Source organism: Muscardinus avellanarius, assembly GCF_963383645.1.
Source record: "Muscardinus avellanarius genome assembly, chromosome: 17".
Lineage (NCBI taxonomy): Eukaryota > Metazoa > Chordata > Mammalia > Rodentia > Gliridae > Muscardinus > Muscardinus avellanarius.
In genome coordinates this window covers 55,555,270-55,565,952 of record NC_137803.1, presented here as the reverse complement: position 1 = coordinate 55,565,952, position 10,683 = coordinate 55,555,270, and positions in this window count along the sequence as shown.

Sequence of the window (10,683 nt, the reverse complement as noted above, 5' to 3'; positions counted from 1 at the left end):
TAAGAAACAACTTTTGAATGAAAAGTACTAGGATTACTGGATGTCCAATAGGAAAAAATAATACAGTTCCACATTTATACTTTCCTTGCCCAAGTAGTTCAAGATGTACCTTAATCAGATTCCCCATGAAATGGAGATTTGTGAGCAAATCAAGGGCATTTTACTGTTTCATAGGGCATTTTCTGAAGATCAGCCCCTGAGAAAAGGGTTAGTCACTGGAAGATTAAAACACAGTGTGGTCATACAAAGCCCTCTGCCAAGCACACGAGTTTATGTGGAGCTGAACCGGGCCTTCAAAATGGCCTGGGAAGATTTCCGGGAAGATGGTGACCAAGAAAAGCAGTGTTTACGAGTCCTGCTAACACTCGATCTCTATTGCCACAAAATCAGTGCTTTTCAGAACCAGAAAACACTATCAGCAGAGAAATAAAAAATGTAAACACAAGGGACAGAGAAAAAGAAGACTAGAAGGACAACCAGAGACCAGAAAAGAAACCCGCACGCATTGCGGCGGCAAAGCCACGCCGGCACCATCTTGCCTCACAGCACCAGGCTCCAGAGAGGAAAGGTAAACAAGTAGCTGAGGTGAGCAGCTGCGGATCATTCAGATGTAATTCAGCAGTTCTTTCAGCACAAAGAATGTCTAAATCTCCCAGTGGCCAAGCTTAGCATGCCTTCCAGGGACTCAGAACAAAGTTCAAAACCAGAAAAGAAATATGCCAGCCTCATGGTCAAGGGCATAGCAGCAGTGCCATACTGCCAGCAGTGGTGGCAAGTTCTCCATGCACAAAACAGCTCTAGATCAGCGTACACAATAACCGTAAGTAAAATTGTGGCCCCTAAAGGAGAAATCCCAGCACTGCACCACCAGGGACTTGCGCAGCTTTGATAATCTCCCTGGGTCTGAGATTTTGCAGTCCAACCCAGTGAAGGAGTAGTGGTGGCAAAGATACCACACCCTAGTCACAACTCCCCATGGGAAAATGCTCGGCTTGGCACCCCCACACTATCACACAGCCTCAAATAACTCCCTGGGTCAGAGACTTTGCTATACAACCCAGTAAAGAAGTAGTGGTGGCTGAGATTACCACAAACTTGAGATCCAGAGTACCCTAAGTGAAGTCATGACCCGGGGAAGAACCCAGAGAAGGTACAAACTTCTAAAAGCATGGGAAAGAGGAACAACAATAGAGCAATGAGCTCCCACAACCCCATAATATTAGATCCTGATAACACAGAAATTCAGAGATCTCCAAAAGATCAAATCAGGAATATAACTGTAGAAATAATACAGGACCTTCGAAAAGAATTTAGAGAGAGTCTAAAAGAAAGGATGCAATCATTGAAGTAAAGGCATCAATTCAAACTATAAACAATTGATTAGATCACACAGAGAGGAGAATCTCACTCCTAGAATATGATCACTCCAAAAATGAACGCATAATTTTTAACTTAGAAAAAAAATCAGACAGCAGGAATCTGACATTGAATAAATATGGGCCATTTTAAGAGAGCTAACCTAAGAACAATCAGAAGAGAGGAGGGAAGAGAAGGTGAAACCAAAGGGATCAATAATTTCTTCAAAGAAATAATAGCAGAAAAATTTCCAAACTTAGAGCAAGAGGTCGATACACAGGTCCAGGAAACTTATAGAACCCCCTTTAGACAAGATCAGAGAAAAGGTTCCCCATGCCACACAATTGTCAAAATGACTAATGTAGAAGCCAAGCAGAGAATCTTAAAGGCAACAAAAACAAAAGACCAAGTGACTTTCAGAGACAAACGAATTAGAATCACTCCAGACTTCCCAAAGCAAGTCATGAAAGCCAGAAGGGCTTGGAATAACATATTCCAAACTCTGAAAGAAAACAACTTCCAGCTAAAAATTTCCTACCCAGCAAAACTATCTATCAAATTAGATAGGGAAATAAGAAGCTTCTATGACAAACAGAAACTCAAGGAATTTATGTCTTCAAAACCAGCACTAGACAAAATACTCAAAGAGATTAACTACAAAGACGAAATAGGGAATACATACCAGAACCAGAGAAACAAGATTTTTCATCCAGCAGACAACTAAGCAAAGAATAATAAACAGTATTTCAAACAGAAATAAAATCTTAACATGTTAGAAATTAAAACTTATCTCTCAATAATCACACTGAATGTAAATAGCCTCAATTCCCCAATAAAAGAACATAAAGTGGCAAAATTGATTTAAGACCAGAAACCATCCATCTGCTGCTTAAAAAATAAGAAAAAATAATCCTCCAGTAAGAAAGAAAACAAGAAAGAAATATTGCAATGTTATCTCTAAGTGATTAAAATTTTGATATCAGACAAATGAATATGTTATGTGAGATTATCATTGTTAATTTTGGATAAATTGCTATAATATTAAAAATAAATAAATAAATAATTAAATAAATAAATAAATAAAACAAAATGGCCCGGGTTATAGTCAATGAGGCCAGGCCTCTCTACCATACATTAAATGGTCATTGGACAAGTGGCTTCCTTGGGTTTGTGCTTGGGGTGTCACAAAGGCCTCACAATGCACCAATTAAAAAATATTTTAAAAGGCCTCAGCTGAGTGCTGTCAGTCACCAACACTCCAAGGCTTGAAGAAAGGCAGGTCATCTTCCACCAGGTGGAATGTCAATCTAAGTGGAAGATGAGAAAGCTCCCAACAGGTAAAGTGGGAAAATATTTGTGACTCCAATATGGGAAAGGTTTCTTAAATAAGACCCCAAAAGGGAAAAAAAAAATCACAAATTGAACTATATAAAAAAGCACCATTAAGGTTATCTGTAATCCCAGTATTTGGCAGGCTGAAGCAGGAGGATCACAAGTTCAAGACCAGCCTCTAAAACTTAGAGGGACCCTGTCTCAAAATAAAACAAAAAGGGCTAGAGATCTTGCTCAGTTGTAGAGCACGCTTAGGTTCAATCACTAGTTCTACACACACACACACAAACACACACACACACACACACACACACACACAGAGAGAGAGAGAGAGAGAGAGAGAGAGAGAGAAATTAACAGAGAAAAGCAAGCCACAGGGCAGGAGAAAATATTTGCAATAACATATAAAACAGAAAGAGAACTGCCATAAATAGTTCCCATAAAATAATATGAAAAAGTAACTAATTATAAAAGTGAAAAAATAGCTAAAATGGAAGAATATATATGTATATACTGAATATATATAGTGTATTATATGTGTGTGTGTGTGTGTGTGTATATATATATATATATATATATATATATATATATATATATAGTATTATATGTATATATCTATCCAAATGGCAAAAACTATATAAATAGGTATGTTAGTCAAATATAACCTCAAACTACAAAGAGATACCATCATAATCCCCAAAACTGCTAAAATGAAAAGAATAGACAATTCCAGTTGTGGGTGATAGCGATTGAAAGAGATTTCTCATACTTTTGGTAAAACTCCAGTCGAAAGCAACTTAATAATAGATACTAATATAGAATACACATGCGACCCATGATGTAGTCATTCTTCTCTTGGGTTTATACCCTGTACATTCCAATTTAAACTTCATCAAAGTTCCTAGTTTTTTAAAAAGTTATAAAAGACAGGTCTTTCTACATAAAATTGTCAGTTAGCTGGCACAAAGATTGAAGATCTACAAAAGCAACAGCCCTGTCCAGAGACGTTCAACACGGACTTTAAGATGTATATACAAGCAAGTCTCAGGTGTGATTAGAACTCTTGGATACAGGCTCAACTGCAGATAAGCATTTCTCAGGAATCTTGTAATAAGAACAAACTGTAATGTGTAACCCAAAAAATAGGAGTGTGATCCTTTGGCTCTGATGAGAAGTGCAATGGTCTACAGGTCATGGCACTGTCCTATTCTTCAGTTAAATTTGTTCTTAACTAGAATGAGCCTTTTATCTTAGAGCCAAGCAAAGTTTGTTGCATAAAGATGAAGGGGTAATAAAACAACAGTGTTGAACATGGGGCATCAGCATGTACTAACGAGCACAGTCAAAAACCGCTACGCAAACCCAACTGCAAAGAGCACCATGAGAGGTTTCACTAGACTCATTCAGACAAAGAAATAAGTGAGCAGTACAACCTGATGTGTACCTACTCCCAGCTAAAAGCTACAAAATCAGTAAGTTTTATTAATGAAATTTTAGCTACCAGCTCCTAAGCAGTAGCAACCCAAGAAAACTTTGAATGGAACTAATATATATCTATGTATTTCTTAAATCATCCCAACAGCTGTGCTTACTGAATGTCAGTAATCATTGTTTGTAAACCATATCACTATTTTATATACTGCTAGGAAAGGGTACGTCTGCCAATTAAGCAGTACTAGACCAGCTCTGGTAAGAGGCATTCCAATTTTTTTAATTTATTTATTTTTTTAAATTGGTGCATTGTAGTCATATATCAATCACATTGGAGTACAAGACTTGAGAGGATATACAAGCACACATCATCTAGTTAGTCCTCATCCAGCCCCCATCCCATTCCCTCCCTCTCCCTCCATCCCACGCTTCTTTGGTGATTAACTTTGATACATTTGTTTATGTACCTCCTGCATTTTAAAGAGGCTCCGTCCTCTACTATTCCATACCCTCTGATTGGTCACATTAGTTGCTTCACTATAGGGTCCTTTCTATAGCTCAACCTCTTCCTGTTGCCCCTTTCCTCCTAGTTTTTGCTGATTAGGGGAAGTGTTTGATTTATATTTTCTGTGATAATTCTCTGTACATGCCGCGTTGCAAGTACCAATCCCACTCTTGACGGCCCCAGTAGTGGCCTGGCTACCCGGTGGACTGATCCAGACCTCGCTGGCTCAAGCAGTGGCCTTGTTTCATGGGAGGCCCCAATTCTGGGCTTGCTGGCCCGCACACCGGCCTAACCCCTCAGCTGGCTTCAATCCCAGCCTCAGAGGCCACAGTAGTGGCTTTGCCTCACGGCAGGCTCCGATGCCAGCCATTGGCCCCGACACTGGCCTAACCACTCGGCAGGATCCTGATCCCAGCCTTGGAGGCTCCAACACCAGCCTAGCCTCACGGCAGGCTTTGATCCCAGCTTCGCTGGCGCCAGCATCGGCCTAACCCCTCAGCAGGCTCTGATCCCAGCCTCGGAGGCCCCAGTAGCGGCCTTGCCTCCTGTCAGGCTCCGATACCGGCCATTGGCCCCAGCATTGGCCTAACCCTTCGGCAGGTTCCGATCCCAGTCTTAGAGGCCCCAGCACTGGCCGTGCCTCATGACAGGCTACAATGATGGCCTCGTTGGACCCAACCCCAGTCTAAACCCTCGGCAGGTTCCGATCTGGCCTCGGAGGCCTCAGAAGCAGCCTTGCCTCACAGAAGGCTCCGATACCAGCTTCTGGTCCCGGCACTGACCTAACCCCTTGGCAGGCTCCGATCCCGGCCGTGGAGGCCCCAGCACCGGCCTTGCCTCATGGCAGGCTCCGATGCTGGCCGCTGGCCCCAGCATCGGCCTAACCCCTTGGCAGGCTCCGATCCTGGCCATGGAGGCCTCCATAGTGGCCTTGCCTCACAGAAGGCTCCGATGCCGGCCGCTGGCCCCGGCACTGACCTAAACACTTGGCGGGCTCTTATCCTGGCCTCGGAGGCCACAGCAATAGCCTTGCCTCATGGCAGGCTCTGATGCCGGCCTCGCTGGCCCCAGCACCAGCCTAACCCCTCATCAGGCTCCGATCCCAGCCTCGGAGTCCCCAGCACCAACCTTGCTTCACGGCAGGCTCCAATGCCGGCCTCGCTAGACCCAGCACCGGCCTAACCCCTCAGCAGGCTCTTATCCTGGCCTCGGAGGCCCCAGTACTGGCCTTGCCTCATGCCAGGCTCTGATGTTGGCCTCGCTGGCCCCAGCACTGGCCTAACCCCTCGGCAGGCTCCGATCCCGGCCTCGGAGGCCCCTAGCACTGGCCTTGCCTCATGGCAGGCTCCGATGCTGGCCTCACTGGCCCCCGCACCAGCTTAACCCCTCATCAGGCTCCAATCCCAGCCTCGGAGGCCCCAGTACCGGCCTTGCCTCACAGCAGGCTCCAGTGCTGGCCTCGCTGGCCCCAGCACTGGCCTAACCACTCGGCAGGCTCCAATCCCGGCCTTGGAGGCCCCAGCACTGACCTTGCCTCATGGCAGGCTCTGATCTCAGCCTCGGAGGCCTCAGTAGCGGCCTTGCCTCACAGCAGGCTCCGGTGCCGGCCTCACTGGCCCCAGCACCGGCCTAACCCCTCGGCAGGCTCCAATCCCTGCCTCGCTGCCCCCAGTTCTGGCCTAATGCCTCGGCAGGCTCTGATCTCAGCCTTGGAGGCCTCAGTAGTGGCCTTGCCTCACGGAAGGCTCTGATGCCGGCTGCTGGCCCTGGCACCAGCCTTACCCCTCAGCAGGCTCTTATCCTGGCCTCGGAGGCTCCAGTACCAGCCTTGCCTCACGGCAGGCTCTGATGCTGGCCTTGCTGGCCCCAGCACCGGCCTAACCCCTCGGCAGGCTCCGATCCCGGCCTCGGAGGCCCCAGAACTGGCCTTGCCTCACAGCAGGCTCTGAAGGCATTCCAATTTAGAGCTGATAAAGCGGAGGGGAGAGGGTATGTTAGGATAACACAACATAGTATGTTTCCAACTATATACCAGATTGGAGTCTCTTACCTGCTGCCCCTTCTAAGACCTTGGATTTCTCTTTGCTTTTCCAGAGACTATATAAACATGGATTTATCTACATCTATTTTTAAGGAACTACTACTTTTTTTTCTAAAGAAACTTAGATTCTTTTTTCTTTGGTCCTTGATTCCAATAATTCTAAACTCTTTTACAAATATTATACTATATTCTTTGAACAATAATGGATGCTATTTAAAAATAATAAAATGAATGCAGATGTCATAAATATTTTGTCTTAAATACTTTTGAGAATTTTTTAAATAGCTACCAAAATAGTAAGAATATAGGTGTTATTTAACTTTGTACATGATACACCAGCTGCAATTTAGAAATATGGTTGCTCCTGAGACCTTTCCCCTAAACCTCAGAAGAATTGTACAAAGAGTTTAAAAGTGCAGCCAGGCGTCATGGCGAATGCTTGTAATCCCCGCGCTTGGGAGGCGGAGACAGGAGGATCGCGCTGGCTTAAGAGACCCTGTTTCCAAATTAAAAAATTAAAAAAAAAAATAGGTCTGGGAGTATAGCCCGGAAGTAGAAGGGCTTCCAGGAACCCCAGTACCACAAAGAAGAAGAAGAAGAAAGAAGAAGAAGAAGAAGAAGAAGAAGAAGAAGAAGAAGAAGAAGAAGAAGAAGATGATGATGATGGCGGAGGAAGAGGAGGAGGAGGAGGAGGAGGAGGAGGAGGAGGAGGAGGAGGAGGAGGAAGAGGAAGAGTTTAAAAGTGCAAAATAAAAATTCTGTGCTTTGGGGAATGAGCAAGGGATTAATTTCACCAATTTCAAAATTATATGCATGCTGAATTATAAATGTATCCTTATTGAGTAATTTTAAATATCTAAAATGTATGTTCCTGAGTTGCTTAATACTATATCTATGTAATATTTTTCTTTCTTATTATTTTGGTACTGGGGATTTTACCTCCATGCTACACTCCCCAGCCTTATTTATTTCTTTATTTAGAAACAGGGCCTTACTAGGCTGCTGAGAACCTAGTCTCTTGCTAAGCTGCTAAAGCTGGCCTCAAACCTGGGCTCCTCCTGTCTCCCTCTACCAAGTGCTGGGATTACAGATGTGTACCGCCATGCCTGGTGTTAATGACTTCTTCAGGGGAGATCTGATGATAAAAACAGTCCAAATAACCCTTTGTTCACACATAAAGTTACCAATGTTAATGACACCATTGTGTATAGAGAGGGGGAAGGAGTAGGGTGGCACCTGGGAGAACACACAGAAATGCTGAGTGTGTGTATGCTTCAGTCACTCAGAACCCCACTACAATGTATGATTACAATGCACCTATTGACTCTAAGTGTAGCTGAAATCAGACCAAGAAGTGCTAAGGGCTTGGGGAAACAGATAAGTAGGAATAAGAGAAAGCAACCTAATCTTAGATGAAAATGATGTTAGAATGGTTCTGGAACTCAGGATTGAGCCTCAATTTCAACTCAGACCTATTGGATTCCAAAATATTAACTTCTCACCTATATGTCTATATTATACTTCTCATTAGTTACTCCAAGGCTCGATTAAATTTCTTAAAACATATAAATAAATATATATTCCTTATGAAATTATACATACTCATATACTACTTGTTTTGTATAGGTTTTGGTCTTATTTTTATTTTATTTTTCTGCATTTATTGGTCCATCGTAGTCTCACAGTATAATGTGTTTCATAGTGATGGTAACCTACATGCACACAGTACTCGGTGGGCTTACCCCCAGCTCACCTCCCCGCTACTCTGCCTTACCCGTGCAGGGTATTGAGATTGTCCCTGGTATTCTTACATATGTACATAATGTAAACAGGTTTTCTTTATTAATCATCCCCCAAATGTCCCCTGGACCACCTTCCTCATTCCACTGAAGCTTCTCCTCTGTTATCTGCAGTCCATCTTTTATCTCCATTACTCCCTCACTTCTGCATATGAGAGAAAACACATGACCACTCACTTTCTGTGACTGATAGTCTCTCTTACTATAATGTTCTTCAGGTCCTGCAAGTAACATCATTTTGTTATTCTTTATTGCTGAGTAGGATTCCGCTGTATGTTTATCCCATAATTTTGTAATCCATTCATTTGTTGGTAGATACCTAAGTTAGCTTCATAATTTGGCAATTGTGAATTGTGCTGCTCTAAACATGGATATGTATGTATTACTATAATATTCTGATTCCAGACCCTTTAGAAAGATATCCAAGAGTGATATCATGTGGTGGATCCATTCCGACTTTCCTGAGGAATCTCCAAAATGATCTCCATGGCGGCTGCACTAATTTGCAATCCCCCTAAACAGTGTATTTGAGTTCCTATTTCTCCATATCCTTGACACAATTTATTGGTGTATGACTTCTTAATGATTGCCATTCTAATTATGGTTACATGAAATCTCAGTGTAGTTTTTATTTGTATCTTCCTGATCACTAATGATGTTGAACATACATTTTTTTGTTGTTTTTAGAAGCTTATTCAAGTTAGTCTCAGCAGCTCTTTAACAAAATGTCATCTATTATTTCTACCCATTTTGTTACTGCACTATATTCCAGCAAAAATACTTACTAAAAACAAAAACGTTCATCCATCCCAATGCTGGGAAGGGCAGAGAAGGTCAGGATCACACTGTGTTCAAACTGCAAGTTCAGTAGTCATTCTACAATGTCTTTATTTTCAGATTATTTCCATCAATGATGGAAGAGAGTGATACAATATTGTTACTATTGCAAAGAGAAAAAATGTAGCAAAGACACTTCAATGGGTGAGTAGGGGGTATTTATACATAAAGTTCCCCATTACCCTACCCCGTGAGGAGCTGGCCTTGAATAATCTTCCAGATGGACTCAAGCACTAAATGGATGTTTGAACTCGATCAGTGGTTTCCATTACTGCTCATTGGCAAACATGAGACCTTTATGTTTCTTAGACTGTCAGCTCTGATTATCAGATAAAAGTTAAACAGCTTCTTTGACCAAATTGCATCTTGGCATTTAGAGTTGTGATCCATATTTCAATGATTATCTAAAATCCCATTAAAATTTAAAAAAAAAAATCAAGCGGGTGGTGTTCACCTGAGACTATAGATGCAAAATCACGTCTTACTCTTAGATGTACTGACATAGTATTTAAAAATACAAATGTACAATGATAAGCTCATGCCCTGAACAAAAGACAATGTTTCCCAATAAACAGTGACTTTGTTCGTGACTTGCATGAATCCATACTGCTTTCATCTGGATTTTCTTATTTTCAGTTGAAAATATAACAAGTAGCCAACAAAAGATTTATCAAGCTATTAGTTTCCCTTGGGTAGATTTATCAATTCCTATGTTGTGTTTGCCTTTGAAATATTTCTCCATCTTTAAAGATAAACCCTACATAGATATCTCAAAAGATATAAAGTCGATTTGCTACTCTTTCAAGAACAGAGGAAAAGACTCATGGTTAGCTGAGTAATGAAACATCATTATTTTAAAAACTCAAAGTATTTGTTAAGAAACAGTGCTGAAAATGCAAAGAAAAAATTTAGAAGTTAGATATTTCTACACTAGACCACTTGGCATTGATGATAGTAATATAAAATGAAAAAGAAATCCACTTACAGATAGGTCACCAATTTTAACTTAAATTCATTTTTTATTATTGTCACTTGGATTAAAAAATTCATGAATGTTTTGTTTATTAATACAAGATAATTCCTATATCTTTTGCTTAATTGAAATAGATTACAAATAAAAGGACATAAAACCACATAATTATAATTATAAAAACATACAGAATTGTGATGCTTACAAAACATACTCAAAGAAAGATAAATTCTTAGACTTCAGTACCCTTTTCTGGTGTGTTGGGAAATAAAAAGTGCCTTTTAGCAACTCTGAAAAATATCTTGAACATGAAAACCTAATGGTGTAATTTGCTTTCAATATAAAGTGGCTTGCTTTCTGTGTTGAAGGAAAAAGAAGTTATAAAAGAGCACTGGAAACATATATATATGGA